The 9,035-nt window shown below is 35.8% G+C and overlaps 1 pseudogene; it reads left to right on the top strand.

Annotated features, from left to right (window-relative positions):
• Window positions 1-226: 226 nt before the first annotated feature.
• Window positions 227-7,580, top strand: LOC116898176 (annotated as a pseudogene).
• Window positions 7,581-9,035: the final 1,455 nt, after the last annotated feature.

Raw genomic sequence — 9,035 nt, 5'->3', positions numbered from 1 at the left:
ACACTGTGGCCCTCCCAGTTCTCCTCTTATAGACATCTACTAATTTTTGCCATTGAAGTAAATGACTCATAGCTATCAGCAGTGAACTATTTAATTTTCACAATGACTTTCTGCTACCTATTGAGTTCCCATATACAGACAGCAAACCCAGACAATATTGCAGATGCCTGACAAATACACAGGTGGATGCTCGAAGTCAACCATTTAACTAAGAACGGGGTCTCCAATGGAGGAGTTAGAGAAAGGACTAAAGGAGTTAAAGGGCACTCAGTCAGAATGGGGTGTTCTTATCTTAGTCTGTGTGGAGTCGAAAGGCAGTCACCTGCCAAAAACAAAGTGACCCCTAAGAACTGGTGGGAATGTTTAGAAAAGAGAGGAACTGAATGCTTAAGCTAAAAAAAAAAAAAAGAAGGAAAAACTGAGGAATGTCGACACAAGCTAGGGTCCATTACAAGAAAACAATAGACAAAATCTGAGACAAAGGGACAAAAATCTTTGACAATTGTTACAATTTCGTTATGTCTTACTTGAATGGCTAGGCTAGTGTGGGATGTGTGGATTTTTTTTTTGATTAGGGTAAAAACTTATATAAGTGGTCAGATACCACAAATATAACACAATATAACTTAATTACACATTACAATTTCAATTCTTAATTCCTGAGCATGAACTGAACCCTGGCTTCATCCATTTCTTGACAAAGCTGTTTGGACATAGTCTATTTTATTCCAAACTACAGCTATGCATATAAACACCATGCTACAACTCTCACACAATTCTCAAAGTTATTTTAAAGTTATATTATTTTTATATCTTTAAAAATGTTTTATCCTGTGACTCATGAACAGTAACAAGTTATTTAATCCTTTTCATGGGAAGAAGAGACTCTACATTTAGCAAATAAAGAATAAAGATTTAACTGTGAAAATCAATATCATATAATTGCAATATCAGAATGTTTTTTGCTTTAAAAACTCAAAAGCCATATTTTGATACCCGTAAATTAAATAACATCTAAATGTTGAGCTCTGAATTGGGCCTTAAATATGTGGGAACAAAGCAACTTGAGGTTATTTCTTTCATTTAAGGTAAACAAGTATGATTTGAAGATTATAAGTTATCAGTAATTATGGACAAGTTTGTTATCATGAGTGATTACGCACTAAAAATGTAATGTTTATAAAATACATTATTTCAGTATAATTTCTGTTATAAAATATGAGTTCCAAAAATTTTTGTATTAAAAACATTATAAATGAACTTATCTTGACTACACAAAGATTAAAGAAAAATTACTGATTTTTTCTTTGTTTTCATTATGTATTTTGTTAATTTTTAAAATCAAATACTGGATCACAAAAACTTACAACAATTCTAGCTAATATCTTGAGGATTTCCGGTATGAAGCTATTCTATTTTTGTCTTAATTTTGATTGTATGATCTTTACTTCATTTGGAATAAGGACTATAAAAGAGTAAAAGAAATAATTCTCAAAAAAATAAAGATGAAGACATAATTTCTATATTTATTATTAAAGTATTATTAAAGTCCAATATCTGAGAAAATAATTTCTTATTGACAATGTTTGGGTAGATAAATGAAAATGCAAATTCCAGAAATATGCCAAAATAAAATGATTCTAAATGTCAAATGAAAGTGACGTCAAAATCAGTGGATAAAAGACAAATTAACTAGAAAATATCTTCCTGAGTAAGGTAACCCAACCACAAAAGAACACACATGGTATGCACTCACTGATAAGTGGCTATTAGCCCAAAAGCTCAGAATTCCCAAGATACAATTCAGAGACCACATGAAACTCAAGAAGAAGGAAGACCGAAATGTGGATGCTTCAGTCCTTCCTAGAAGGGAGAACAAAAATAGTCACAGGAGGCAATATGGAGACAAAGTGTGGAGCAAAGATTGAAGGAATGGCCATCCAGAGACTGCTCCATATGGGGGATCCAGACAGCAAACCCAGACAATATTGCAGATGCCTGACAAATACAGAGGCAGATGCTCGCATCCAACCAATGAACTAGAACTAAGAACAGAGTCTCCAATGGAGGAGTTAGAGAAAGGACTGAAGGAGACCATAAGAAGAACAACAATATTAACCAACCAGAACCCCCAGACCTGCCAGAGACTAAATCATCGTCCCAAGAGTACACAGGGATTGGCCTATGGCTCCAGCCGCATATGTAGCAGAGGATGGCCTTGTGGGGCATCAATGGGAGGTGAGGACCTAGGTCCTGTGAAGGCTTGACTCCCCATTGTAGGGGAATGTCAGGGCAGGGTGGTAGGAGGGAGTGGAATGGTGGGTGGGGGAGCACCCTCATAGAAGCAGCAGGAAGTAGATGGATAGAGGGTTTCTGGAGGGGAAACCAGGAAAGGATATAACATTTAAAATATAAATAAAAAATATTCAATAAAAGAAAATGGAAGCAAGAAAAAGAATAAGGTGGACCACATTGGAATGCCAATAGCAATGGGGTGATGTCATTCTAGAGAGGACAGCATTAGCTAGGAGCCTAGACATGTAGAAAAGATTATACATTATGAGGTGTATTGATTAGTATGCTTTGGGACAAAGAAAAGGCAGATTAACTGATTAATGGTGTTGTTGTAACTAGGAATTTGAAAAAGATATTCATTATTCATATTTTATTCAAAAACAGATTTTAAATGTAATATCAACATAAAAGTAAAGCCACAAATTTAATGGAAAAATACATGATGAATTTTGGAGGTAAAGAATTACTTCATAAGCTTATTACTCAAACACATAAAGACAAAAAGTGGCAGATCAAATACCTGTATGTCATGTAAAATAAGTTAAAATGAAACAAAAATATATGATAAAATACATGAAAAGTAAAATAAATTTTTATTACAAAGGACATATTTATAGAAATATTTCTGAATCTATGAGTTCCATTTTATACCTTGACCACGTTGAGCAATATTGACACTCTCATCTTCTCTTTCTTCCCATATTTTCTGTGTGAGCAGCTTATTTTACCTCTTGTGTTTATAGTATAGTGTTTTCTCACTCAAATTGCTACAGATGCAAGTGAGGAAAAACTTCAAATGCAAGCTTCTTTTCATAAAATTACTGTTAATTTGTTCCCAGAGTGATCTTTTAAAAGTTGAACTCCTCATTCTCTGGACTCAACATTTTTAAATATTTTTAACAGATACAAATACACAACATATCCTTGTCTGTGATCACTCTTTCTGTTGGCTAACGCAGTCTCTATTCAGATGTCACGCTGTGGAATTTTTGTGAATTACTTGCTACGTTTTATAACTAAAATGTCAATCCCCTGACAGTTGGGTGGTGCTTGTTCCGTTTTACCCAGGACAGTCCGACATATAGAAATTGATACTTGGATAAATAAGCCACAGTTTATCAGTACAAAAAGATGTACAATGATACAGAATGTCACGAATAATAATGTGTGAAAACACTGCTGATTTCAGCCCAGGGGACCCAGGAACCTCATCTCAGTCAGGGACAGGATCCTTCTGGTTTCCATCTGTGCCTGGAAGATGACTCCTACCCCCCACATCCCAATCCCACTCAGAGAAAACTTGTCCGTAGGAATGCAGACATGCCCAAGCTCACAGGTGAGACCATCACTACTACCCCAATACCTGGTACAAGTGGGACATGCCCAGGACCCAGTGAACCCAGGGACCTCATCACAGTCAGTGAAAGGATCCTTCCTGTTTCCATCTGTACTCTGGAGCTGACCATGTGTCAAGCCTTCCGTACCTCAATCCCACCCAGAGAAAACTTGTCCTCCAGCATAGTTGACACATCAGAGGCTCACAGGCTTATAGGAGGTACAAGCTGAAGTCAGAGACAGAAAGACCAGCTAACACCAGTTAACCAGAGGCAAGCACAAGAACATAAGCAACAGAAACAGAAACTACTTGGCATCATCAGAACACAGCACACAGCAAGCCATGGATAACCCAACACCTCTGAAAAGCAAGATGAAAATCACATCTCATGATGATGATAAAGGACGTTAAGAAGGACATAAATAACATCCTTAAAGAAATATAGGAGAAGACGAGTAAAGAGATAGAAGCCCTTAAAGAGGAAACATCTAATTCCTTTAAAGAAATACAGGAAAACCCAACCAAACAGGTGAAGGAATTGAACAAAACCATCTAAATATGGAGATAGAAACAATAAAGAAATCACAAAGGGGTACAATCCTGGAGATAGAAAACCTAGCAAGAGATCAGGAGTCAAAGATGCAAGCATCATCAACAGAATGCAAGAGATAGAAGAGAGAATCTCAGCTGCGGAAGATACTATAGAAAATATTAAAGCAACAGTCAAAGAAAACACAAAATGCTAAAAGCTCCTAACCCAATCATTCATCAAATCCAGAACACAATGAAAAGACCGTACCTAAAGATAATAGGTATATAAGAGAGCTAAGATTCCCAACTCAAAGGGCCAATAAACATCTTCAACAAAATTATAGAGGAAAACATGCCTAATCTAAAGAAATTGATGACCATAAACATAAAAGAAGCCTACAGAACCCCACATAGATTAGACCAGAAAAGAAATTCCTCCCATCACATAATAATCAAAACACCAAATGCAGAAACAAAGAAAGAGTATTAAAAGCAGTAAGGGAAAAAGGTCAAGTAACATATTAAAGCAGGCTAATCAGAATTACACCAGATTTCTCAACAGAGACTCCAGAAGCCAGAAGATCCTGTACAGATGCCATACAGACCCTAGAAGAACAAAAATGTCAGCCCAGGCTATTTTACCCAGCAAAACTCTTTATTACCATAGATGATGAAACCAAGATACTCCAGGACAAAACCAAATTTAAATAATATGTGTACACAAATCCAGTCCTACAAGGAATAATAGATGGAAAACTCCAACACAAGAATGGACACTACACTCAAGAAAATTCTAGAAACGAATCTTCTTTCCAAAAATCAAGAGGAAGAGAGTCACGCAAACATAATCTACCTCTAACTACAAAAATAACAGAAAGAAACAATTATGAATTCTCAGTTCTGAACATCTATGCTCCAAATGCAAGGGCACCCAAATTCATTAAAGAAACTTTGCTCAAAACACACATTGAGCCTCAATAATAGTGAGAGGCTTCAACACTTCATTCTCTTCAAAGGACAGTTCATGGAAACAAATTAAACAGAGACATAAACAGACTAAGAGAAGTCATGAACAAAATGGATTTAACAGATATCTATAGAACAGTTCATCCTAAAACAAAAGTATACACATTCTTCTCAGCATTTCATGGTACCTTCTCCAAAATTGACGATATAATTGGTCACAAAACAAGCTTCAACAGATACAAGAAGATTGAAATAATCCCATGCATCCAATAAGATCACCATGGACTAAGGCTGGTCTTCAATAACAATAAAAATGACAGAAATCTCACGTACACATGGAAGATGAAGAACTTTCTACTCAATGATAATTTGGTCAAGAAGAAATAAAGAAAGAAATTAAAGACTTTTTAGAATTTAATGAAAATGAAGGCACAACATACCCAAACTTACAGAACACATTGTAAGCAGTGCTAAGAGGAAAACTCATAGCTCTCAGTGCCTCCAAAAAGAAATTGGAGAAAGCATACACTAGTACCTTAACAGCACATTTGTAAGCTCTAGAACAAAAAGAAGCAAATATAACCAAGAGGAGTAGATGGCAGAAAATAATCAAACTCAGGGTTGAAATCAACCAAGTAGAAAGAAAGAGAACTATACAAAAAACAACAAAAACAGGAGCTCGTTCTTTGAGAAAATTAATAAGATAAACCCTTAGCCAGATTAACCAGAGATCACAGAGACAGTATCCAAATTAACAAAATCAGAAATGAAAAGTGAGACATAAAACAGAAACTGAAGAAATTAAAAAAATTATCAAATCCTACTTTAAAAAAACCTATACTCAATAAAACTTGACAATCTTGTTGAAATAGATAATTTTCTAGACAGATACAAGGTATCAAAGTTAAATCAGGATCAGATAAACCATCTAAACAGTTCTATAACCCCTAATGAAATAGAAGCAATTATTAAAAGTCTCCTACCCAAAAAAAGTCCTGGACCAGATGGGTTTAGTGCTGAATTCTATCAGAACTTCAAAGCAGACCAAACTCCAATACTCTTCAGTCTATTCTACAAAATAGAAACAGAAGGAACACTACCTAATTTGTAGCCACAATTATGATCATCCCTCAACCACACAAAGACCCAGAAAAGAAAGAGAATTTCAGACATATTTTTCTTATGAATACTGATTCAAAAATACTCAATAAAATTCTTGCAAACAAAATCCAAAATCACATCAAAACAATGATTCACAGTTATCAAATAGGCTTCTTCCCAGGGATGCTGACATCTTTCAATTTAGGGAAATCTATCAATGTAACTCATTATAAAGATACTCAAATACAATCACATAGTCATCTAATTATATGCTGAAAAAGAATTTGACAAAATTCATGATATACGTTTTGGAAACAACAGGAATTCAAGGCCCATACATAAACATAGTAAAAGTAACATACAGCAAAATAGTAGCCAACACCAAACTAAGTGGAGAGAAACTTGAAGCAATCCCACTAAAATCAGGGAGTAGACAAGGCTGACCACTCTCTCCCTACCTATTCAATATAGTACTTGAAGACCTAGCCAGAGCAATTGGACAACAAAAGGAGGTCAAAGGGATACAAATTGGAAAGGAAGAAGTCAAAATATCACATTTGAGCTGCCTTGTGAGGAGGGTGAGCCACCAAGTCCTGCTGGGTCAGTGTAGCTAGGCACAGCAGCTGTGATGCTTGTGGGTGATGTTAGGCTTTTCCTGTCTTCTTTGGGGCACTGCTGATGCACCACAGCACAGCTGCTGCTTTGGAGAGAGGTCCAGGTGTTACTGGAAAAGTCCACTAGGAAAAGACTCTTACAAGTGAAAAATCCAAGATAAAGTCAAAACTAAAGAACACGATGCAACAGAAGTCACAGAAGAAACCAGAACTTGATAATGAAAAGCCAGCTGCTGTAGTTGCTCCTCTTAAAACAGGATATACCATGAAAATCAGTAATTATGGATGTGATCAGTCAGATAAATTTGCGAGAATCTATATTACCTTAACTGGGCTTCATCAGGTAACCTCTGAGAATGTGCAGGGCAGGCACACTTCTAAGAGAGGTCTTTTGATCTTTTGCTAACAGCCTCAACGGCAAGAATGACTCCATGGTTGTGAACAATCTTGAGAAAGCTATCTCTATGGAAAGCAGTTCAAAAAAAGGCAAGACTGATAAGTTATTACCCTATGTATAAAGAAAGCTGTAAGACACAGGATGGGAATACTTAACTCCAGTGGAAAAAAGAATGCAAAGAGAAAAGCCTTCCTATGACACTGAGGCAGATTCTAGGAAGGGATTAATGAATTTTCTAAAGAAAATGTTTGAAGCCACAGATGATGACAGGAAGCAAGCCATTAATAAAGCATGGGTGAAATCCAGAGAGAAGCAAGTCAGGGAAGACATGGAATTCTGAGGTTGAAAAGTCCTCTGGGAACTGTGACGTGGAGTGCTCAGGTTTCCTGTAGGGAGTGGTGTTGAACTGCACACATTTGCTCATGTGGGTATGTAGTTTTGACAGAAAATATTTACACAGCCTTCTAAGTAAAGCCAGCAGATCCTTCATTTCTTACTGGAAGATTTGATTAAAATAAATAAGCTTATTAAGCGTTTTCCTTCATTAGCACCCCAGATATTTTATTTCAGAAAAGGCTATATGATATCCTTACTGAAATGTATAAAGTAACTCTTACATAATGAAAATGTTGCATCACAGATTTTTGTTCTGGCTGGGAAATAGAAAACAGAAGTATTTTTCTATCTGTCCCTGACATTAGGTCCCAGTCATGTAAAAAGAAAAGGCATTTTTTTCATAAAATTCAAATATTTATATGAACTTGCAAGTTACTATAGAGCTGTTATCCGTTATTACCAGCTTAAGCAACGTGTGTTACCATATAATAATTGATTTAAATATATTTATGAATATAAGATTAAACAAAGTACAAATGACAAAAATAGACAGATATTTTGTATGGATAAGTACTGTCATGAATCAGATGTCTTAAAAAATAACCATGATGCGAAAACTTGAAAACCCCATTTATTCCTTTGTTTCCTAAATTTGAGTTTTACTTTAAAAAAAATCACTATTTGCAGATGACATGATAGTATACTAAATGACCCCAAATATTCAACCAGAGAGCTCCTTCAGCTGATGAACAACTCAAACAAAGTGGCTGGATATAAAATTAACTCAAACACATCAGTAGCTTCCCTCTACTCAAAGGATAAACGGGCTGAAAATGAAAAAAATTAGGGAAATGACACCCTTCACAATAGTCACAAATAATAAAGAATCTCTTGATGTGACTCTAAGCAAGCAAGTGAAATATCTACATGACAAGAACTTCAAGTCTCTGAAGAAAGAAATTCAAGAAGACCTTAGAAGATAGAAAGATCTCTCATGCTCATGGATCATCAGGATTAACATAGCAAAAATGGTCAGCTTGCCAAAAGCAATCTTCAAATTCAAGGCAATCCCCATCAAAATTCCAGCTCAATTCTTCACAGAGATGGAAAAAAAAACAAAACAGTTCTCATATTCATTTGGAACAAAAACAACAAAAACAAAAACAAAAACAAAAAAAAGCCCTCAGGATAGGGAAAACTATTCTCAACAATAAGAGAACTTATGGGGGTGTATTGACTGGTTTTGGGTGTCAATGTGAAACAAGCTGGAGTTATCACAGAAAAAGGAGTCTAGTTGAGGAAATGCCTCCATGAGTTCCAGCTGTAAGGCATTTTCTCAACTCGTGATCAGGAGAAGGATCCAGCCTATTGTGGGTTATGCTGTCCCTAGACTGGTAGTCTTGGTTTCTATAAGCAAGCTGAGCAAGCCAGGGGAAGCAAGCCAATAAGAAACATCTCT

This window comes from Rattus rattus, chromosome 4 (assembly GCF_011064425.1).
Source record: "Rattus rattus isolate New Zealand chromosome 4, Rrattus_CSIRO_v1, whole genome shotgun sequence".
Lineage (NCBI taxonomy): Eukaryota > Metazoa > Chordata > Mammalia > Rodentia > Muridae > Rattus > Rattus rattus.
This window is presented reverse-complemented; position numbering and strand designations above follow the sequence as displayed.